The sequence below is a fragment of the Phasianus colchicus genome, chromosome 15 (assembly GCF_987193195.1).
Source record: "Phasianus colchicus chromosome 15, bPhaCol1.hap1.1, whole genome shotgun sequence".
NCBI classification, from domain to species: Eukaryota; Metazoa; Chordata; class Aves; order Galliformes; family Phasianidae; genus Phasianus; species Phasianus colchicus.
Genome location: NC_143450.1, coordinates 6998633 through 7022921, shown reverse-complemented (window position 1 = coordinate 7022921; position 24289 = coordinate 6998633). Strand labels below are relative to the sequence as shown.

Below are 24289 nucleotides of genomic sequence, written 5' to 3'. Positions count from 1 at the left end.
TTAATGGAAGCAATCCAGTGATGCCTGTAGTTCCTGACCACTTCTGAAAGCTTTTTCTGTCTTGCTCATCTCTAGTGTTGGCTGCCTGATGATGTAGTGAAGATACATTGAAAGCACTACTCATCTACATATTGCTAAGCTCTTTGGGAAGCGTTTTGAAATGTTCCCCCTCAGTTCTACATTTAAACTCCTCACTCCATCAGCTCTGATGAAAGAACCTCCTTTCTCTGCTGGAAAGCAAACATAACTATGTGTGTTAAGTTGTGAGGATGGTGTTCTCTGTGCCTTCAGCTGGGTGAGCATGGGCGGTGGCAGGGCAGCCCAGAGCCCTGGCAGTCATCTTGCTTTCTGTGAAATGACAAATGTACACATTGCTCTTTCATGTAGAGCAGATGCTGTTGCAGGTGATGATTTTATTCTCTTCCTCAGAAAATGAAGGGTGATGTTCTGCAGAAATATGGTATGGTTGTACGTACATGGAGCAAGGGAAGATTTCTTAGGATCTGCTTTGCTATAGACAAATTTACATGACTGCAGGAGGCTGTAGAGGGAAGCAGCTTGCTGGGGGAAGATTCTGACATAATGAGATAAAAGCTAAAGTGGTCTGACAATAACAGGGAATTATTCCTTTTGTGAAGGCTCTCTCAGTACCATTGTGGCTCTAGCATTTCACAGCACTGGTACCAGCACAGCCTGCAGTAGCATTGCCTTCTGCAAACAGCTGCTGTGCAGCACCCTGTACATAAGTGGCACGAGATGATTGCGGACAGGGAACCCACTGAATTATTGTCTCCTAAGCAGTGTCACTCTTTTCTAAAGGGATGAGGGAAGAAAAGATGTATGCATGAAAGAGGATATTTCTTCTTTTTGCAGGGCTCTGATTCTTACATGATAGGTAATAAAATGAGCTGTTTACTTTTTTCCCCTTCTTGTCTTGACCTTTACTGGAGCCTGTGCATAAACTGTTCAGACTCGTACTAGTTTAATTTTTCAAAAATAAATGTAACCTTAATATCCATTGTCCTACTCAATTTATTTTCTCTTTCAGAAAGATCCCCTCTCTTTGGAGCAGTATCTTCTGCCACCATTAGTGCTTAGGTTACAAAGTGAATTTTGCTCCTTTAAAGTTGTCAAAGTCTTGATGAATACAACTTTTTGAGGGTAGCAATGAAAGAGAGAAGTGAGTTATACCTATTAAAAAACACAATTTTCCCACTCTTTCTCAGAAGTCCAAAGAAAGTCTGTTGGAAGTATTTGCTTTGCCCTCTTGCATGGCAGCTTTTTAGAAGGCAGTACGAGAAACCGGGGCAAGTTCTTGAAAAGTTTTATCTTTCCTTTTGCCTTTGTCCCTGATTTCTCCTTCTGTTTGTGCCTGCTGATCACTGTTACTGTCTCAGCGCTCTTCCCCTGTCTACTGACATTCCTCATTACATTTCCCTGTCACTTTGTCCTTGAGTCCTTCTTCCACTCTTGTCTTCTGTCCCTTTCTCCTTACTAAAGACTTAAGTCAGAGCAAGCTGCAGGTATGGAGAAGCTCAGCAGGGAATTCAGGCCCCCAACAGCCTTGCTGCCTGCCTTTCCCCATGTGAGGACTGTTTCCTGGTGCAATTCCTGTAATTAGGAGAGATGTCTCCTCACATCAAGAATTGGTGTGGAGGTGAGGAGACATCTCTCCTAACACCTTAGTTACATTTAAATCAACAAATCCATCTCATTTGTGGGATTTATTTTTTCCTCTCTTTTTTGTTTTCCCCTCTTCCCCCCAATCTCATTTCTGAACTTTTTCTTGTTTTCTGATTAGGTAGAGACACTTAACGTTCTCCTTTTGCCTTAATACAATAAAATGAGCATATACAAATGTGAAGAAGCCAGTAAGTTGTGCTATCTACCAGTGATAAAGTGAACTCCAACTACATTTCTATGAGTGCAATAAATTCCTCTAGCATGTTTCCTCTATTACAGTCAAGTACACATCGTCTCAATAAAACATAACCGGTCTTTTATTTGGAAATCTCCTTCATCCCTCAGACAGAGGGCTGACTTGGCAGGATAAGCCAGGTCTGAAAATTACAGGTGAATAAAACAAATTATGGTGGTTTTCTCCATGTCAAATTTGCCTTGTAACTACTTTCAGGCTTTTTATCCAAAGTACAGAAATGAACAGCAGCATGATCATGTTCATGTACGTCCTTGTAACAACTAGATGTGGGATGAAAATATGACTTAACTGCACTGAAGGGAATCCAAACATCTTTTCTTCAGTACTCTAGAAGGAGATTAATGTTGGCAGAAGTTGACAATTGCTATGCAGTCTGTGTTGCTTCAGCTTTAACACTGTGTGAGCAAGCGCAAGGCAGAGCAGGTAGTTGAAAGTGTTCTTCCACCTTTGGGCTCATGGAGACAGTGCTGGCAGCCTACGTACTGCTTGTCATGTGGAGAAGACCATTCCTTATACCCTATGTTTTGTTCTAATAGTCTAGTTATTTTCAGTGTTGGCTAGATAGTAATAATTTTAGGATCAATATCTAACTGGTGGTTGATACGTGGACAGTGTGGTCCATGGGAAGGCATGTTCTGTAAGCTGGCTTCATAACACTTCTCCACTCCACATCCTTTAGCCCTCATCTGCTTGCAAAGGACTGCAGCAACTTCCGAACTCATGGAAAACTGCAAGATGCTTAACTTGCTGTGTATGGAGGCATGAGGCATCCAAAAGTTGTGCTGGAGAAGCGTCTTCCTAAGGATGGCTGCTAGCCTTGAGACTGAGCAGTAGTCAGAGTGAATGACAGAAAATTGTTGGCTTGTCTTCAAAGCCAGTTTTCCCCATCACTTTGCCACCAGAGTATACCCATTAATCACATATCCCTACTTCAGACACTTAGTGCCTACCTGTGGGCTGACAGAAGGAATAGGTTGTGCTGTGCCAGCAGGAGAAGCTCCTATGGCAAAGCTCTGTAAGAGCAAGGCATGACTAATTCCAGTTCACATGACAAATGTCTTTTTGTGCATCTAATGTCTATTTTATGTATTTCTGACCTTTATTTCATGGCCTTTATCACCATGGTATCTAAGTGCTGGAAGGAGATTTTTGGCTTTGTAGGCTTTAGATTATTGATTTTTTTTCCTGTAACTGTCTCTTCTGATTCAAGGAAAAAGAGAAATATGTAATTTTAACTGGTGGAACTCATATCACAGCCAAATTCAATATTAATGTACTAGATAGGCGTACATCAAATATTACCTTTTAATACCCTTATCACTGCTTTTAATGCACTTCTTTGTTCTGCAAGCTCAATATGTGGAAGATTTTCTTCTTTTTAATAGGATGTTAAATGGCATTTCGTGTTGATTCTCAGCTTTGTAATAGGTGTCTGCTATTGATAGCAGTGTCCTGGAGGCACAAACTGAAGCTACCCTGCCTACCCCATTTCTTTAACTGCAACTGTGCTCACACTTGTAACGTGGAAATGATATTAATTAAGATAAGTCCTTGGGTATCATATGTGAGTCCAGAATTCTGTAAATAGAAATGTCAGTGATGCTGGCAGGGAGCTGAGCTTCAGGTCCCTTTTTTGTTGAACTCTTTACGCTGCGCTGTGTCCTCAGGTGGAGATCAGCAGAAGTCTTTGTTTCAGTCTGTTCCTTGAGGAAAGTAAACTGAGTGCTATCCAAAGATGTAGAATATTTTAGAAGTATTAATCAACCTTGCTAATGGTTGCTGTTTGGCTAATCACACTCAAAATGGCACATGGTTATAAAGATGTCAAAGAGATACACAGAACACCTACTGTTTGAGCTCTTCCTATTCTCATTAAAATAAGCTCTTACGGCCTAGCTAGTGTAATCATGTGATAAAACACTCAAATTAAGGGCATTTAATAAAAAAACATGGTGGGGAGCTTTGTTAAGGATCTTTTTAGTGTATTTTTGCATTTGTGCTAAGGACCGTTAGAAATAATTTAATCATTGCCTGATTATAAGAATGTTAGAAATAATGGGATCACTGCCTTATCACACGTAGGCTAATTCAAAGGTTCATTATTTATCAAGCATTAAGCATCAAGTCAATTTGGCTTGATACTTGAAAGCAGGAAATTTAAGATGAAAGTTGAAGTGAAGATTAAGAAGTAAGATTAAGCCTATTTATTTCAAATGAGCAGAACTTACTTGCTGAAGTCATGCCTGCAAACAGATAGATGGATAAAGTCACTCTTAATCTCAATTCAATGAAGATAATACATTGTAGGAATGGTTTATGATTTTTGGGATATAACTTGCTTTTCAGTGTCTTGAAGTCCTTAATTTTTGAGTGATCCATAATTAAGTGATTGTTGGTTTGTTTTTACATGATTCCTTTACCAAAAATATCCTTCTCCCAATTGTTTTTTAAAAGTGATTACTTCTGTCTGCAGTCTGTGGTTTCCCAATACTCTTTTGGTGATAAAAGGGTTAGGTCTGAGTATCAAAAGTATAAAGGAGTTTAGTGGCTTGTTCTGTAGCTGTGTGTGTGTCTTTGGGGTTCTTTGTTTTTACAGAAGTATGTTCTTTTGTATATAAAAGCAGGTTCGTACTTTGAAGTATGAAACTTCGAAGGGTTGGGTGCCAAGCCAGATGAAAGGGGGAGGATTGGAAAAAAGATAAAATCTTTAATAGGAAGTTTGATGGAAATGCATCGGTTCCCTGCTAGGAGTATCTTGGGTTAGAAAGCTTTTCACGATTTTACAGGAAAATGGAAGTATCAGTGTTAATTATATTGGTACTTTGCTCTGATTTTTGTTTCCTCATGGAATTTTGGTATTTGAAATCTTGATAGAGATGGAATCTGGTTTTAAAAATGTTTGATGAAGCATTTGGAATTTTTCAAAAACAGTTCATCTTCCACTTAGTTGTTTTGAAATACTTTGCTGTATCTGCTTTGCAGACTGAGCGGTTTATAAACCTGTTTGGGGGCCAGTTTACATCCAAATGTGTAAAAGGCAGAGGAGTCTGCTTCACTTCTCGAGCTTCTGACCCTCTCAATAGTTCTGTAGAATTCCAGGTATTGCCTGGCAGTGGGTGTGCTGCGTGCCTCTGGTGTGTGATCAGGTGGGCTGAGCGGCAGTTGAGCCAGCAGAGAGATGCCACTGCAGGACAGGCAGCTCTTTCACTCACTTCTCTGGGCTTGGAGACTGCAGAATCTTCTTTGGGTGTCACATTTTTGCCTTGCATGTCACCAGATGCATAGGGACATATTAGTGGGAAAAGTATCCTGCATATTTTATGCTTACTGAATTAATCTTATTTAATATAAGCTGTCAGACAACATTACTATAATTTATTTACATAACTTGAGGGATTTACTTCACGTTAGTTTAACCTTGCAGAACGTGTAATGCGTATTTGTGCCACTGCCCTCCGTTTCCTGCATTCAGCCTGCTCAAGTGCTTCTCAATCTGTGATTGATTTGTCTAATGGTTGCTAATGTGTGAGGGGTGAATGTAAACACTGTTGCTACAAAGATCTGATATTCGGAGCTGTCTTTATTTTGCACGTATTCAATTAAATGAACTACTTGTGCTCATACTGAACTCAGTAAAAATATGCTCTAATTAGTTTTTTTCATAAAACAAAGCACAAGATGTTGACCTTGTTTTATACAAAGAGACCTATATTCTAAGGGACAAAGCTCTATATTTTTGTCAGGGCTTTCTGCGTATATTATAAGGTTTCCATAGGATTATTTTGGGTTTTTTTTTTTGTTAGTTTTTAGCCTATATTTCCTGGAGCTGCTGTGACCTGCTGTTTGAGTGTGCTGCGTTCACTGATGTACTGCACGTCTGATGAAGGAGTTAAAGCATGGCTGTCATAACCAACTGCTATGGCAAAAGCTCTCAGAAGTTTCTCTCCCCCATCTGGGAGCTCAGAGCTCCCTGCTCTTCAGGTCTTTTGGACTTTGCCATGAAGTGTGGAATCTATGTAATGTGTACATTGTTGTTGTATTGAAAATCAATTTAACATGCTCTTGTTTAAGTCATGAAGAGCAAGCATGGGAAAGCTGGGCTTCTTCTATATCCTTTGATGTTGGCATTCTGAAACACAGTGTTCATCCCCTTAGAAGACAAATTAGATCAGGAAAAACGAAAAGGAGTGCCTTTTTTTTGAGGAGAGAAGTCTTTAGGTAACTCCTGCTGGAAATCTGTCAACTGTTAATGCTTTTAGAGGCCACACGGTGGCAAAGGACACAGAACCACGTTCCCTGTGCGATGATTTCTGAATGAGAGACTGGAAATAGGATGTTCATACAGCCTCTCCTTTCCAGCATAGAAACCTATTGCCTCATTATGGGTCACGGATAATAAATTTGGGAATGCTGTTGAGAGTGGAGAATGTGGAGGGAAAGGTGTTTAGTAAAACCAAGAGTTGGCTTGAAGATCAGAAGGCTTCTCAGACAGTAAGGAAACTCTTATTGCAGCAGTAAAAAAAAATATATATATATATAATATATAATCATTCATGCAGTTGTTCCTAGCACTTCCATGATGTGCATAAAGAGCCTGTTCCTGCCAGCAAGTTGGCTGCGTTCACCTCAGCATGGGGCTCTGCCTTGCCCTTCAGCTCTGGCTCTTTCTTCCTCCTCCAGTGAGCCGCTTGGGTGCTGCAGTGCCATGGGACAGTGCTGTGCTTGCCTGAAGGGCGATAGGGAGGGAGGAGCCAGAAAGCTGATCAGCCGTTACCAACACTGCTATTGCTGTGATAGGCTGCCTGCATCATCACAAGTAAACCACTTTCATTCTTGGTCCCTTTGCTGCATAAAGGAGAGTCTAGCTCCAATTTTATGTAAGCCATGAGCAAGGAAATGGAGCGGTTTGCCCTGAGGAAATGTGCCTATGATGTATAGTTCTGGTCTTGTTCTTCTCTCCCCTTTTTGTCTGTTCCTCCTTTTCCAATGGTGGCAATATCAAGGAGAAACTGAGGATGTCAGAGCAAGCTGAAGGTATTGCTTCAGAAATCTGATGTGCTTTTCTGAAGGAGAAGGGAGAAGTTTTATTGGTAGTGTCTTTCTCAGGCAAGCTTCCAAGTGATGAGATTTCTCCTTGCCTTGCCCTGCCCTGCTGCTATCGGAGCTGCTGCCTGAGAAGACCTCATTGGAAATGTGATCAAGTCATTCCAGACTTCGAGTAAAATTCTGCCTGGGAAGAAATGAGAAATGTGCTCTTCTAACTTGGGGAACAACACCTGAGTTATGAGGGATTAGAATATTCGTGAAGAGAAGAAACAAACAAATTTAGAGCCAAACACTGCGCAGTTACGCAAACCCTACTAGGGTCCCTGCCAGTGCAACGATGCTCCTTTTCATGGTATGCTCCATAAAGTTTAACACTGGTGGAGAAAATAAAGTAGCTGAAGGAATTTTTATGACTGCAGTTGCCTAAAGCAATTTTTATTGGTTTTTTGCTAGATTTTCACCTGATTGTTCCTTTGCAGCCCTTTCTGTTTACAGAAGTTTCCTCTAGTAACAGGTATTACAGGAAGACGGTAAGGAAGACATTAAGACAGTAAGAGAGTAAGAATCTTACAAGAGACTTGTCGGAAAAGATTAACTAAGTTTCCTTTCATCAGGATGACACTTAAATGTTTAGTTATCCAAAGGTGCACTGCATGATAGTTTTGAATGTCCTTCTTCCATTTCATTTCCTTGTCTTTTCAATTTTGCTTTTTGAGTTCATTTTCATTATTTCCTGTCTATTCCAGTTACAGTCTTGATTTTCTGTATGTCTTCTGTCTGTAGTCCTCTAGATCATCAGTTAACAACAAAACGAGGGAGATTACTCACTAGGTCTGCTGCTGGCAGGTGGAGAATAGGCTTTTGTTTCCTTACTTTCTCTTAATAACCACAACCTTTTAGTAGGATGTACCCCAGCTCTTATCTATGTGCCATCCTTGCTCCCAGTGTACTTCATGGGTTTTAATTGGAATTAACTCCAGGAATTTCCTTTCAGTTTTTCAAGTATTTATTTCATTTAAAGCACATTAGCTATTTAACTGGTAGCAGTGATGCCATATTCTCCTGGTACAGAATTTGAAGTTTATTGCATTTATAACTTTGTGGCAGTTGCTGTTCCTGGGAAATGCACATTTGGTAGGCTTCATGGTTTTAAGTGTACTAAAACTTCAGAATTCTTCATAGAATTTTTCATGCTACATTCAAAACTAGAATTAATGACCTAACTGTAATAAACACAGGTTGAGAACGGAAAACATTATTGTTAAGAGAACGAATTTATTTGTGCAAGTATTTAAAATATAGTACTTAAAAGCTGAGAGAATACTTGCTCTATAGAGGATAAAGGAAAGGGTGTCTTTGTCCAAGGTGATATTAGAGTAAGGACTGGCATGGAGAGACACAGGCTTTTGAGATGCGCCTGGGTAATATTGGCAAAGGGAAGTGAACGTTTCTCTTGTTGCTTGAAGTTCCAGTGACGGGCAAAGCGTAACAGTGCAGAGGAGCCTTGTGGTGGGAAATAACGTGGGACTGACCAGGCTTCTCCATTTCTTTTTAGGCATTCACAATCAGAAGAAGAGTTGTGTAGCTTTTTCTCTTTCTTTCTTTTTTTTTTTTTTTGTCATAATTATTTCTGAAGAAGCATGATAATATTCCAGGTGTTTAGCTGTAAATGAAAACAGCCACAGCAGTTTCTAGTTCTGCCTCTATGCCCAGCTGCCAGCAGATACCATATCTGTATGCAACCTCCTATCTTCCAACTGCATGCCCTTCCCTTTCCAATTTGACCACTGAGATACTGTGGAAACTCTGCTTGAAAGTTGCATCTTATATTGATTGTTTCTTTTTCCTCTTTTCCCCTTTCTTTGAAAGGAATACAGTAGCAGTTTGAGGAAGTAGGAAATCAAATTCAGGCACAGGAGCAGGGCTGAGCTGTTAAAATTTGATGATAATAGCTGGCACAGAGAGGAGTGAAGATAAGCCCTTTCTAAGAATAATGGTAATATATACGTAAGCAAGTAATAACCTGATAAAACGGTGCAGGCTCTCATAGGGGTTGTCTTTCTCTATGCTGCTACAGACTAGCTCCTATTCATGTGTGCTTTAAGGAGGGTCTGGAGGGGAGTATACCTTCTAAATGAGAAAGAGGCACAGGAATGTCTGCTCATCTTTAGAGTTCCCAATTTTAGTCACCGTCAACATCAATGTTATTTTCAAGCTTGGCACTGGAACACTACTATCCCATTTCCCACACAAATTTATGGAAGCATCAACTATAGTTGACTGAATATTTGATTAAAAAAATAAAAGGGAGAATTAACAATTGCAACTTGGAGGTGATCTTCAAATTCTCAGGGCTTCAACGCTTGCTCTTGAACTTCTAAGTGTGGAGCATGAAGTCAATTGCTGCCGGGTAGCAGCTAAGTAGTGTCCGGCAGGTACTTCTCATATGCATCTTGTTTATGTACTATTTATATCATTTTATAATTAAATATAGAATTAAAAAATGGAACGATGTAGTTATGCCTATAGTTGGCCTGTGTTGGGCACATGCTGTTACTCTTGTTTCCTCTGCTATTCCTTCACTCTCCTTCTTACACCTTTTTATAAATTTTGCCTGGATTCAGATCTCCAGATTTGCTGTCCATGTAAAAGTTGGTACCAGATCAGGATTTAAGCAAGGGAGCTCGTGAATATGGAATCTATTTGGTGAATAAATTTCAGTTTTCAGTAATTTCTTTCTTAATTAGGAGGAGTAGTTATTGTCTCTTTAAGGGCATGTAATTTGTAATGTATTTAATTACTCTTCTACTTAATATTTATACCATAATAAAGTAAAAAAAAATTGAGGGCATTCTAGGCAGAAATGAGTTCTTGTGCTGGTGCTGAGGAAACTCCCTTGGACTTGCTACACATGCAGTCATAGGGGGACAGCTTCCAGAATGACTCAAGTCACATTATTAGATGTGAGATGGCACAAGTCTGGTGCCCTCTTCCCTTTCGAAAACTGCTGAGAGCACCTGGAGTGTCTTGTGGCACTTCGCACCTTCATCTCACCTACAGATAAAATGTTCCTTTTCAAAATGTCTTGTTAGCACTCAGAAGCCGTGTCATCATTATTTCTTTTTTGTTTATGAGGAGTGGATTATTCTATTTACTACTGAGGAGGTGTAAAGGTTGACACTCTTTTTAACTGTTTAGAAAATAAATATTGAACTTTCTATTTTGCATACATGAAATAGCTAAATGAGGCTGTGTTTTCAAGATGGGGAGAAGTAAGAGGCTTCCATTTCCCTTCTGACTGCTTCTTTAGCAGTGTTATTTCCTTTCATTTAAACAAACAAAAAATGCAAGCGAGAAAAACAATTACAGCGAATAACACCCCAAATGTCACCTCACTTATTTGTAGCTGCTGTTGCTTGCCATCATTTCTGGTCTGTCAGTATGTATAGGAAGTCAGGAAGTTGTCGTCGTCTTATTGCGAGAGTTCCTGCATGTATCCATTTCCCGGGGTTGTCAAAAAGGATCCTCTTGCCTGAGTAAGGCTTGTATTTAATGAGTATCAATCTTCATCATAACCTTATTACTTCCTGAATTGTTTTTCAGTTGGTTATTATCCATTAATATTGACATTGTTTCTCAAGTCTTTTGGATCTACTTGTGAGAGGTCTCTGGTTTCATCTTTGCCAGTCTCATTTTTCACTCAGAAATAGAATGTGCCCTTTCTAAACTTCTAGATGCAGTAGGGTTAGAATAAAAGCATTTGAAGGGAATACACTCTGTGTAGGAAGAGCAGTTAAACTTCTACATTAGACTGGTTTTGGCAGCAGGAGAGCCATTTAAATTGTTTTTGCTACTCCATTTTCTTATTATGCCTCATTTGGTGCCAGTTTGTTTGCTTCATCTTTCAGATTATCTTGAATTCTTTTTTTCCTGTTTACCAGCTGAACACGTTTCTTTGCAAATAGAACATTCTTGCACTCATGTCAATGACTCTTGAATTTTCAAAGTGCCTATTAGAAGTTGCTTTCAGCTTAAGAGGTCACAACAATATCACAGATGCACAGATTGCTACCCGATTAATACAATTATCAACATGCAGAAATTATGAGTTGAGTGTTTGCATTTGAATATAGCTTTTATTTTAATGCACAGTTTGAAAAGCTTATTTTAAGGAGGCAAGTTTGAATTGGAAATGTTTCCAAGAAATGATTTGTGTCTTTTGTGTGGATCAAAGCAGCAGAAACCATTTAACAATTTGTCTGTCTTTAATGAAATCTAATGGATTTTCTGCATTTCTCTAAATACAATAAGTTGACATAAGTCTATTATTTGTTTTTAATGCTGTAAAAGCTGGTGTTATATTACTTAGTGTTTTTAAAACTTCAACAATAAAGATTTTTATTATGTTACGTATACAAGCAATTATATTTGACAGTTTGGATGCAAACTTGAATTGGCAGTCAATTTAGTATTCTCACCAAGAAAAACATTAGGCTTGTCTATTAAATATGTTTTTTCTGTAATTTATTTTTCATAAGGTTCAGTTGTGTCTCAGAAGCCTCTTGTCTCCTTTGTAGCTAACTTTCTGCAGACTTCTTTAAACTTAAGTGGAGAAACACCTTTTTGGATTAGCTTGCCCCAAGAGAAAGCTCAAGTTCCATTGATATCAAGAAAGAGCTAGAATTAGACAGGAGCTTTGTGAAGATCTGTACCATGTATTAAGAATTTGATGTAAAAAAGCATGGTGTAGTCCAACTGCAAGAAGTTGGTGAGAATTTGAGTTCTCTATAGCTGTGCCAATGGAAACCTGCTCCATTCTTTCTTTCTGTTTCTCGAGTAAAGTGATTCTAGCAGCCAGTCTAGCAGGGTTGTGGCTAAGCAGCTCAATAAAATTATTTTTCTATGTGTTTCATTTGTTTACTGCTATATAATGATGAAAGTGGAGATCTAGAAGGAGGTGTCCCCAGTAGTGTCACGGAAATTGAAACTAGGTGATCTTCAGGGTCCCTCCCAACCCAAGCCATTTTATGATTCTAATGTAGGAAACATTTATTCCAATACTTCGTGGAACAATCTAAAGTTCAGAGTGCAACCAGCTTATTATTATATGCAAGTATGTAATGATGTAAATGTTGGTAAGTTAATTCTACTTTCAAGGGCATTGATTTCATATTGTTGCTTCAGCAGACAAAATTATTCACGTGAAACATGTACATTTGTAGTTAAGAGTCTTCTGCAGGTAAGATAGCTAGTGATCAGGATGATGTGGGCACAAGCAAGTTACCCCATAACTGCATGAATAATCCTTCCCAAAAGTGAAGGCATGCCTTGGTGTATTATGTTGCAACCATTTTAGTGTAGAACTTGATCTGTGCCCATAGAAATCATATTCAGTCACTAAAGCAATTTTTTTTTTCACTCAGCAAATATAATGTCTGAGGAGAAAATTTAGCTTTGTCCCACAGTATTATCTTTACAGAAGAAAATAAATGTGCACCCCAAGGACAGGGAAACCCTTCAAATCTCTTGATGCTGTTGGCCAAACTCTTAGGTTTTTTTTATTTGGTACAAATATCTTGAAATGCTAAGAGTGACTGTAGTCAGTCTAAAAAATATTCTGACTTAGTTTACCCTTTTCATCTCATACTTTCTTCAGATGGAAAATATATTGACTTACACGAACATTTGACAGTACTGTAAATGTTAAATGCAAGGAATTTTTTAAAGCTAAATCATAATTCATGTGTTTGCGTCAGAAACCTGCCATTCAGAGTTGCTTATTATGAGTTATGATGGTTCTATTGGGAGTAGATAAAGATGAAATGTAACATTTGGATACTGGAATTGTCTCAAATACAGAATGCTGCAAATAAGGAAATTACAGAGGCTGGAAAGCTATTCAGAAAATGCATTTGAATAATGAGTTCTTTTGTGTAGATAGCAATGTATTTTTGGACAAAGTGCTAATAAACACAGACATAGAGTGTATTTAATAAATGAGCAATTAAGAACCTTTTTGCAGTGTTCTGGCTAACAAGTCAAAAATGCAACGGTCTGGCCTTTGTGTCTAGAAATGTCTATGTCTAGAAATCCATAAAATAATAGAGAATTTAAGGCTGACTGCAGAAGGATTTCTCAGCTTCACATGCAGTAGAGAGTGATGGTATGAATTATCAGCATGTTCCCAGAATCGGAGCATTTGGAGAAGACGGAGTAGCAAGGAGTGCCAGGCATCTGATGCTTCCTTTCAAATCTTTGCAGGATTCTGCAGTCCCCAAATTCTGCCTGATTCACTTTAGATATTCTTCCGTGCCCTCCCTCAGGTCTTTGGCCAGTCATTGAAATGCATGCTCCTAAATTGCTTCTAGGGGAGGAGAGCAATTAATTTTCATAGAATCTTTTAAACTCTGATGAGAAAATTCTGCACTTAACTGTGCGCTTCCAGCTGGTTGGTTTCTTTCAGTACACTGTTAGAGGAACCTAGTCCTAGTCAAATTTGTGGAAGGAAACAATCTCATGCTTTCCTAGCATACGTATTGTCAATAAGAGTGCTCTATAAAAGAAGTTTATTGATGTTCACCTGTTCCAGCATGTTTCAGCTCAATTTCATTCCAATTTCTTGTTTAAATATGAGGTGTCAGCAATACCTCCGGCATCCACCTTGTCTCCATTATCCACTAATCTTGTTTTTATTAGGATCATTCCTGATGATCTGTACATTTAGACAGTAATCAAAGTTGTACTACAATAAGCTATAGTTTCACATGAAGTAACTCAAATCTCTTCAAGGTAATAACATAATTATCTGATTAATTTGCCAATTCATTTAGTACTCATTTTGCATTAAATAAATAATATCCAGCAATCACTCAAACATTGATGACATTTCTACTTAGCTTCACTGGTAAAGCTGGTGGAATAAAACCATACTGCAAATTGAATTTGTTTATGTGGGAGTTTAGCCATAAATTGGAAAAGCCAGTTGGAATGCAGAACTATAGCATCATCTTTTTTTATAGGAAAGCATACTTCAGCTTTCTGATTCATTGAATAATGAATCAGACAGATGGAGCTCTCAGGGGAGTTGTCAAAGGGTTCTGTCTGTCTGCCTGGGGTTGGCATAAGTGTTTAACTTTTGTTATCTCTGGTAATGACATTAGCTGCTGGAGAAAGAGAGTGTTGAGGAAATGAAGAAAAAGAAACGAGCTGCTGCTCTAGGTTCTGTGGGTACTGCTTTTCTCCTAGGGCATGTAAACCAAAATGAAGTACCACCATAAAACACCTTGGAGTCTGGCACAAAAATGTCAGTGGGAAGCTCTATTTGGAGCTATCCTTCATCTTCTGAGTCCTAAAGTTAGAAAGTGCTGTCTGATGGCAGTGCAGGGTCTGTACACATGTAAGCATGAGGAACTTGACCTCAGAAACTTTTTTTCTAATAATTATTCTTATCATCTTAAGAAAAACAATAATTTGGTGTGCAGATTAAATAGCAAAAGAAATTAATATTTTTAATTCGGTTTCTGAGACTGAAAGACTTTTTTTTTTTTTTACTTGTCTAGAATATTTTCTTCTTTCTTAAGCAATTACAAAAAGAACCTGCAGTGACTTTGTGGTGAGGATGTTGCATGTGTATTGTCATATGACAGCATGCTTAGCAACTCTGTGTTTGCACAGAGTTTTGTCAGCAGAGTAGCTGAAGGTAATGTTTTTTTCAGTACCAGGAGCAGGATGGGTTTCCATACTGCAGTCTGCTCTGTGAGTTCAGTTCTAGTGTCTGTTCAGAGTTAGTGAGCCTGTTCCAGACTTTTGTCAAACATAGTTTAAGGAAGAAAATGTATAGGACTGGGATTTAGTGTTTTAAAATACAGAGGCTGTGTGGGAATCAGGACCCTCATCAGACCTTTAGTTTTTCTATTAGCATCATAGATCTTTCTTTTAAGCACCTTGTTTTTGATGCAAAGGTTATTTTCTGGCCAGGATGCTGTTTTGCTCCAACACGGTATGCAGAAGATTTCCAAGCTGCATCTCTCTTTGTGTAAAAAAAAAAAAAAAAAAAAAAAAAAAAAAAAAAAAAAAAAAAAAAAAAAAAAGTATGGATTGTACAAGGATATTGTCTAAAGGTTGCACAGTTGGTGTATGTTTTTTCAAGAACTATCTGCTAAGTGTGATATTTATGTTAACTGCAGATTTCGATCCAGCCACAGAGTTGGTCTTTCAGCCTTTTATCAATGCATTCTGTGACTTTGATTTATTTTTTCCAGCTGTAAATCAGTCCTAACATATGCATGCAATGTTTCAGAGACGTTCAGAGACAGAAATATTTGAATAATCAGTATTTTAAATAATCTGGAGAGGTGGCATGTATAAGCTTAGATCAAGGGACAGACCTGCCTTACATTTGACTGGGATTTTGTTAAGTGAGGTTTTATTGTAGCAGCTTGGAGGAGAAAAAGAAAGGGAACAGAGCTGTGAAATCACTAATTTGCACCTTATGAATATTTACCTGGTAAGTAGTTTTTGAGTATTTGTGGAGTAGATGACGAAATAGTGCTGTATCCACAGGCAAATGCAGCTGGTGAGTAGCTGGTTCTACAGGCTTCATGGTCTTCGTGCAAGTCTCACTTAGCCTCAAGCACGCTGCCTTTGTTTTCTTTCTGAAAGATATGAATTTCCTATGTCAGTCTCTCTCATTTTAGGGAATCTTGTCATCTTTGTGAAAAACTTGTACTGGCAAAAATGTGTTCTGTAGCAATGCTCTAGAGATTCTGGGAAAGCACGTGTGAGGCAAAAAAACATGGGGCTGTGCAAGTGAAGTACTGAGGGTGGATGTACTAAGAAGCAGGAAGGAGATGCTCAAAGACAGATTGCCCTGATCTGTGCTTAGCGTGGGGGAGTTCTGTAGCAGGTCTGTCTAATAAAACAAGCCGAGTAATGCAGGCAACCAACAAGGTATGGTTGCTTTCAAAGTGGAGCTTATATATGTACGTAATTATGTTAACACTTCAATTCCCTCACTTGGAAATGCAGAGCTTGAGAAGGACAAGCAGAAGGTCGACTGTTAAGTTTCTTAACTTAGTCATTCTGCTTAGTAGGGCTCTGAGTTTGGAACATACCTATGGGAGTACCCAATTATTAATTACACTAATAAGCAAATAGTCACACCCTGTGCGTGACTGCATCACTTTATTTGAATGCATATAATGGATTAGTTTATTTGTGAGTTGTACAAAAAAAATGGGACAGTTCATGTAAGAACTTTACTATGTTGTTAGTGAGGAGCACAGCTGCCCATATTTTTCTTATGGGATAATTTTCTTTCTGATTATACGACATGAACAATGGCAATGGATATGAGCCTGAAAATCAAAGTATAGTTTAGATCTGCCTCTTTTTGTGTGTGTTTATTTATTTATTTTATGGGAGTGGGAATTTTATTTTTGTGGCAGCAATGACCTGTGCATCTGTTCTGTGTATGCAAATTCAGTGTGTGCAAGTATGTATAAGTGTGTATGGCTGCTTCTTACGTTTTTGCCTTCTGAAACTTCCTAAGATTTGTTTTCATTTCTAATGAGAAATGTATATATGCTATTTGCCTCGTATACATGTAGAGTTATGGAGAGGGCATCATTGTGTCTAACTTTAATTAAAAAGAGAATAATTGATGTAAAGAATTTACTTCACCAAGTTAGATAGAGATATAGTTTCTATTTGAAGTCTTATTTCATGTTATAATCCATTTAGAAGATAAGGATTAGGAATAAATTTCCATTTCTGACACCTGAACAGAAGCTTTGCTGTCAAAAGGAAATGAACCTAATTAAAATATAATGCATCAAATATGTATATACATAGCCGTGTATTCCTACAGAAGATTCTTAGTTAAAATGCTAACATAATCATCTGCATCTAATGGACATTGGAGAAAATGATCATTTTTTTAGTCAAGGTCACGCTCATTAACTATCTCCTGGTCATTTTGATATCTTCTGTGCTCAGGACAAATTTCAGTCAGGTAATTATATTCTTATTTTTAAAGACTCTTGAAGTTTCATTTGAATGTCATACTCATTATCGCTTGCTTTTCTAAAATTGCTGTGCCTTATTTCTCCGTGTTAAATAGTGGCACAGTTCTTGTTTATCACTAAGTACACCCAGTAAATGTATTTCATCGCATAGGAACACCGTGGTGTTCTTCAGCAGTGGATTAACCATAGGTGTGCAGTTTGGTCCTGTGTCACTCCTGTTGTCCTCAGAACTCATTTCATACAGGTGAACCATGATGGTTGTTGCAAGGTACGAACTGCCAGAGTACAAAAAGAATCCCCACATACCTCTCTCCAGTTCTCTGTGGACCGCCTGCTCTTCTGTTTTGTGACAACCTGATGTGTAGAAATACAAAAGTATGAATTATTGTTCAGTGGTCTCTGCTGGTCTGAGTTTAAGCTGCCTTTGGTAAATGTGACTGAACAGCATGGAACTATGTCTATGAAGGCAGGCTTTGGGAGCTGAGCTTGTTCAGCCTGGAGAAGAGGAGGTTGTGAGATTTCATTGTAGCCTTCCAGTATTTAAAAGGGGATTATAAACAGGAGAGGAATCAACTTTCTACAAAGGTAGATAGTGATGGGACAAAGGGGAATGGTTTTAAGCTCAAGGAGGAAGGATTTAGATTGCATGTCAGGGGGAAGAAGTTTACAGAGAGAGTGGTGAGGTGCTGTGACAGGCTGCTCGGAGATGCTGCGGGTGCTCCGGCCCTTGTGGTGTTCAAGACCAGGTTGGGTGAAGGCCTAGGAAACCTGATCTAGTACACCATATCTGGAGGTTGGTGGCCCTGTCTATGGCAGGGGGTTGGAACTCGATGATCCTTGAGTTCCCTTTGAACCCAAACCATTCTGTTCCTCACAGAGAGGGAAAGTATTTGGCCTCGTAGTGACACAGCTTAACCTGTTTACCTGGGAAAAATTCTGCTGGGTAGGAAAACAGAAAAAATTCAGAACTGAAATAAATGAGTGAAAATGGAGGAAAAAAAAAAACAAAACAGTAGCAGTGCAGAGAAAGAGAATCTGACAAAGATGGAATGTATACTTGGAACACAGAAAGGCTAGCAAATCTATGCAGATATTTAGAACTAGCCCAAATAATAGTATCAATCAAAATTAACAGTTCTAGCATGCTATCATGTATTTATTTGGTTTCGTATTGTACATCAAGAGAATCCAGGAAATTTCTTTCGAAGTCTCAATAAATCCCCCTTGCTTTGTGAGCAATCAAAGCTTCTTTCTTATCCCTATTTTGTACACCAGTAGAATTTCAACATGGATGTTCAATAGAGTGTTGTCACATGCATCAAAGAGAAAAATTCTGATTTGCCTTCTCATTAAATAAGCCAGAGAGGAAGTGTAACCCCAAACACTTGTTGCATTGAGTTCAGAGGTTCTAGACTGTATAATGTAATTTTCTATAGGTGTGTACTTTTTCCTTTTAGACTTTTTTCTTCTATCATTTTCTGTAACTTCTGTCTCCATAGTACAAAGGTGTGGATTAGGGTGACATTTTCTAGGCACTGTGCAAGCACAAAGGAATGCTGAGCAATTTCTATAGTATTTTGGGTCTCCAGAGACACAAATGAGTAAGAAAAGCTGAGGTGAAAAGATAAGTGAGGATTTGTTTGTATGTAACTTGTTAAAAAGTTCAGCAAGGATGGTGGATGCTTGAAAGTGAAGTAAGCATTTCTGGAGCAGGAGAGGGTGAGAGGAGAGAGGAAAGAAAGGCAAGGAGAAATTGGATGCTCTACAGGTAGAAAGGATAGAAAGGCCTGAGAATTTCCTGTGCTGGGATTAGAGAGCAGTCCCAGCAGATGGAGTTGTGCTGGGAACTTCCTTGGTGACCTTTTGGTACTCCCATAGCCACTATTTCAAGATATGGATCTGCTTATGCTTTGAGGCATAAATTCAGTTTCCAAATGCATCTTAGTTAAAGAACATCTGCCTTGATTTTTAAACTTACTTGCATAAATAGCAGTGCTTAATGAAGCTCTTACATTTGTATTGCGGAGCGGATAGGCATGCCTTTTAAAAGAAAAGGGAAAAAAACACAGATGAAGCAGAAGGACAATGATGTAACATAAGATAATAATTGTTTGTTTTGTTAAGACTGCTGGTTTAAATCCATGCAAGCTGCAAAACAGATCAGATGTCATATCGTGTGCAAACATTGAGATGTAGGAAGAGAAATGGTTGTAGTCTGAGGAATAGTCAGAAATTGTCCTTATTTAGCATCAGTCATTCAGTAAGGATATTGCAGTGGTTCTGGCCATACAGCAGCTATTTGCAGAATGAAGGCCATGTGTGCCTGTTTATGCTATGGGGATAGTAACATGAGATTTGAAGCATGTCACTGAACGCTGTTGACTTGTGACAGGATTTGAGCCAGGAAGAGAAATCTTCTCTTATTCCTAAGGAAATTATTCCACAGGGAGCTATAGTAAAGTAACATATCCAAACCCAACTCTTACATGCGAAGATGACTATTATATTTAATTAGGTATTTGCAGTCCATTTCATGTATTTGGTGGAGGTCTTTTGTGTCACGCCAAATCTTGAAGATACGTTTTCAGCTTTAATGATTTAATATTGAAGCAATAAATGAACTATGACTGGGAATCTACAATATGTATGGAAATAAAATCTTTTTTTCTGTAGAAAAACTGTCACTGCTCTGCATTTCTCAGAAGATGGCTTAAGTGCACATAAAATGTATGTGCGTATATTAAATTTGTCAGAGGTCTACACTTCATGTTTCCATTTTTATTGCTTTTGATTGAATTCACTTTTCAAGACTTAAGTTTTAATTTGTGGCAGCGGCTAAGTAGCAGTTCATTCTGCTTTAACAAGTCCTTACCATCTGCTACAGTGACAGTGAACCAGCATTGCAATCTTACTGTGTTGACAACTAACTTAGGAGTATTTGGAAATTGGTGAATTGTTTAAATAAATATTCCACTTCCTACAGGTGGCCCATTGAAATTCCTTTAATCACTTGTAATTTATCCAAGGCTGGACTGAGTTTATCTTGCATGAATTAGCTGTGAAACCCCTGTGGGTGATCAAATATAAGATGACCAATTCCCAAATATTAATGTTCATCTTCAATGCAATTTGAGGGTGGATACAAACACGTAACATTGGTTTACTACGAAAACTTCATTGTCTGCTCTGGAAGGAAAGGAATTATGAGGGCTACTCTCAAAGCAAAGCCTCCTATTTTATTATGTTGGCATCTGATATCAGAGGTAGGTGATGGTGGGATGACAAAGGTTAAACCTTTCCACCAACATTCCACTCCATTTTTTGCTGTGTGACGGATGGCAGTAGAGGGGTAGTCTGATAAAATGGCATCTGATCCGGAATTGTGTGTGAGGTAAAGATGTTTCATTGAATTTTTCCATGCAAAATAAACAGCACTTGCTCATAAACGCTAGCTGAATATTTCTGGAGTCCAAACAGGTGATGTGCACACAGTGACCACAGTGCAAACAAAATCTGCACAGGTAGGTCCTACGAATGCTCACACAGGAAGAGAAGAAACATTAAGTGCAAGTTTCTGAGTACCTATTGAACCAATATGAGGTTGAAGGTGTCAGTTTCCTGGATCACATCATTTCTGATGATGAGATGTGGTAATAACAATATGAGTCTGAGTCAGAACAGCCACCCATGGAGTAAAATGTGAATTCCCCATTGAAGAGAAGTTCAAGGTGTGGCCCTCAGCAGGTAAAGTGATGTGCACTGCCTTTTGGGGTTGGAAAGGTGTGATTCTTCTGGATTTCCTTGAACCCAAACAAACCATCAACTCTGACCACTGTCTCATGACAGTAACGAAACCAACGGAATTATGTTTATTAGATTTTTATCAAATTATGTCTAACTTTCTAATTTAAGTAATGCTACAGTAAATATAAATGAGGCTGGAGATATCTGAAGTAAAATGAACTGGGTGAGAATTAACTCCTGCTTCTTGCAGTATCTCACATTAAAGCCAGCTGAACTTTTTCCTTTGCTTTTACTGGGCTTAAATACACCAAGTCTTCCTGGTTCACGTCACAGACAAATTCATTGCCAACTTTTCATGTACAAGGAGGAAAATGCATCTGGCACTTAGACTCAGCGTCTTATTCAAAGTCTTGTGTCAGAATGGGAGCAAACCTAAGGTGCTACAGGGTCAGTGGCTAGGTATGCTGGAGATGGAAACAAGTGTCTGCAACTCAGCTTTAGAAATGGCTTGCTATGGGGGAAAGATGCATTTCAGGCTACAGATATAGACATGGAATGCTGACAAAGTAAGAGAATCTTCATGATTGTTCAGATTTTTAAAATGAATTTGATTTGTTCATGTGTGAGTAATGCGTATAGTACATACATATATGGTACATAGAACATAAATACATATTTTTGTATTACAACAGATTTTGTGTGTGTGTGATTCTAGCTGTCCTATCCTCAGCTTTAAATGTTGTTTACCCACAGTTAAGAGTATGTTAGAATGTAATTATAACTATTTGCCATGACTGGCTGTTAGAATGAGAGACCAGGCAATTTGCATCTCATATATCCAGAAATTAAAAGTGAAGGACTGACCACTTGACACCATTGTAGTTTTTGAAATAAAGCCTGCTGAGCTCAATTTGTTGTGGCTGCTAAATGACTCTGCTCACCAGTATGAATACATGATGAAATTCCTGTTAGAAGATGGCACTGTAATAATTGATGGCATAATGAAAGTGCCAGAGACTGAACAGAAATACTGTTCTGTTAACCTCTTATTTCAGAACACAGGTTTGAAGTAGACTTTTTGAAATAAATGCAGGATATTTTTTCTGCCCCTTTTTTTTCCTTCTGATTCTGAGGGGTGATCAGAGCTGTGTTAATTTTAGTCTTTCAACATGTTGTTCAGAACCATACACTGTATTCTGTGGATAATTGTTTTTGCACTGTAGACAGTAACTGCTTTCTCACTTCACAGCTGTATAAGAGAGAATGAATATTGACAGTAAATGATTGCATTACAGGCAATTACAGGTGGGAAATGCAAAGTCTCCACCATCTTAGAAAATAGATAGATAGAAAACCCTTACCTCTGCTTCTGTTTGGAAGCTATGGAAACTGTTTTGGATTTTGGAATTCATGGAACAAACCCCAGCAGTGTCTAATTATTTATTATCAGTATCCTCTTAATTCTCACTCTAGGATAAATTTCCATTTATATACCTATACCAAAGCTTGGATTTCTATCTGATTGCATCTTTCAAATAGCCACATTTAATATTCATTGAAATAGAGCATAGTCAAAGGCACTCTTTGATAATAAGTCAACAGACATATTATTGCAAAAAAAGATCTTTCTATTAACAGTGTTTCTCCTTTTTCTTCCTATTTCTCAGAGTGATGCTCAGTGCAGATATGTACAGTAAAAGCCAATCCCACTCTCAAATTCTCTTGTAAAGCACTGGATTTTTCTTTCTGTATAACATTAAGCGAGTGTCCTGTGTCTTCTATGTGTCTAATACATTAAAAAGTATAGGATTTAATGCCGTAATTATAAAAGCATAAAGGAAGAAGACTATTGTGTGTATTTTAGACAGATTAGCATCTTTACCTTTCCAAATATGTTCTATTATAGTAGCTGATTTCCTGAAGAGTTTTTTCATAGGCAAATATCTGGCTGAGAGTGGCTCTTATACACTAGGATATGAATAAGTTATTTCCATAGCTCTGGCACGTTTTGTTTTTTTTTTTTTTTTTCCTATTTTTGTCTTACGCATTCGTTTTTCTTAAAAGCATTAGTTTGCTGCAGAAGCAGGAAATATGAAAAGAGACAATATTGAGTATTCCCATTTGAAAAAAGGCAGCTCATTCAGGTCAGAGAAGAGCTGCAGCAGCGTGTCTTGTCTCTTCTCTGAGCAATGGATATTGCAACTACTAATCTTGAGTATGATACTAAGCTTGAGTATCATAGTGTTTTTTTTTTCTCTCAGAGAATTCTATTAAGCTGTTTTTAATGTTATCAAAAATTCATTTTCTGTATGAGTAGGCTTTAACTGTTTCAGGTCTTGCATATTTTTACATGGCTCTGTTTTGAGAGGTGGTGTTTATATAATGACAATATTTTCTCATTCATTAGTCAATTCTGGAAGCCATTAGAGTGGCTCAGGAGGTGTTTTTCTTGCAGTGAGGGAAATAGTTTTTAGATTTCACACAAAAAGCTGTTGGAATAAGATGTAATCTAGAAACAGGATTATACCCAGAGAGAGCAAAAAGTGAGTAAGAAGAGAGAGGCTGGGGTTTTTCACCTTCATACGGTAAAGAATAAACCAGAGGAGCAAAGGAGAGAATAATGGTCAGGGAAATATCTCAGTAGTAACTACCTTAAAATAAATGAATGCATCCTACTGAACAATGTGAATTTTGGATCAGACCCATTCATGCTGTATTGACATCTGGAAGTAGTAAAACTATACTGTGATTGAGGAAGGGGTTAACCTTGCTCAACAAACAAAGTGAATTGACTAGCTGCCAAGGCCATGTACTTCACCAAGGGATCTAACCCTACAAAGAGTGGCTGTCATGGGATTGTGAATTTTACACAGTCTTCAATTTGTTGTATTGATTTTTTTTTTTTTTTTTTTTTTTTTTTTTTTTTTTTTTTTAATTCTTTTCCTTGGCAGGACACGTGAATAAATCTACCTAGAGAGAAAACTGAACGTGTAGACTTCTGTAACAGCTGCCAAAGGTCAGCAGATACTTTTCAAACTTTAAGGAGAAAAAGAAATCTAATGCGTTCCTCAAAATATCAGACTACTTGGATCAAAGTAGTTACTTTGAGTAATGTTTTGTATCTCTTTCTACTGAAGTTGATGAAAGATTTCTCACTGATGGGATTCTTAAGTGCAGCTTTTCAAAATGTTCAGGTATCTGATGTTCATAAAATTGGAAGTATATTAAGCATTCGGATGAATCTCTGTGTTTGTGAATGAACAAGTTCCTGGAAATGAACAGCTTAAGGTGCAGTGGTTATTTATACCCAAAGACTGCATATGAAAAAAAGCATAACTGTGAGAGTTTTTGAGGTCTTCCACCTGGAGATTTATCTCCAGGAGAAATGCCACACGCCTCAGTTGTAGGCATGCCTTTGCTCAGGCTTGGCAGTGTGCTTTAAGAAGCCGTCTGATACTGTTCTATCTCACTGCTTGTTCAGTGTCCTTCAGCCACTGCAGTAACTGACACCTGAATCTTTTATTTATAACTGTAA

At 38.1% G+C, this 24289-nt stretch overlaps 1 long non-coding RNA gene across 1 annotated transcript in view; it reads left to right on the top strand.

Moving 5' to 3' along the window:
* Positions 1–24289, top strand: part of LOC116231891 (uncharacterized) — an 89586-nt gene that overhangs the window by 4900 nt on the left and 60397 nt on the right. Inside the window, exon 2 of the long non-coding RNA XR_016471336.1 lies at positions 23706–23770. This is a non-coding gene — a long non-coding RNA (uncharacterized LOC116231891). The remainder of the gene's footprint in view (positions 1–23705; positions 23771–24289) is intronic.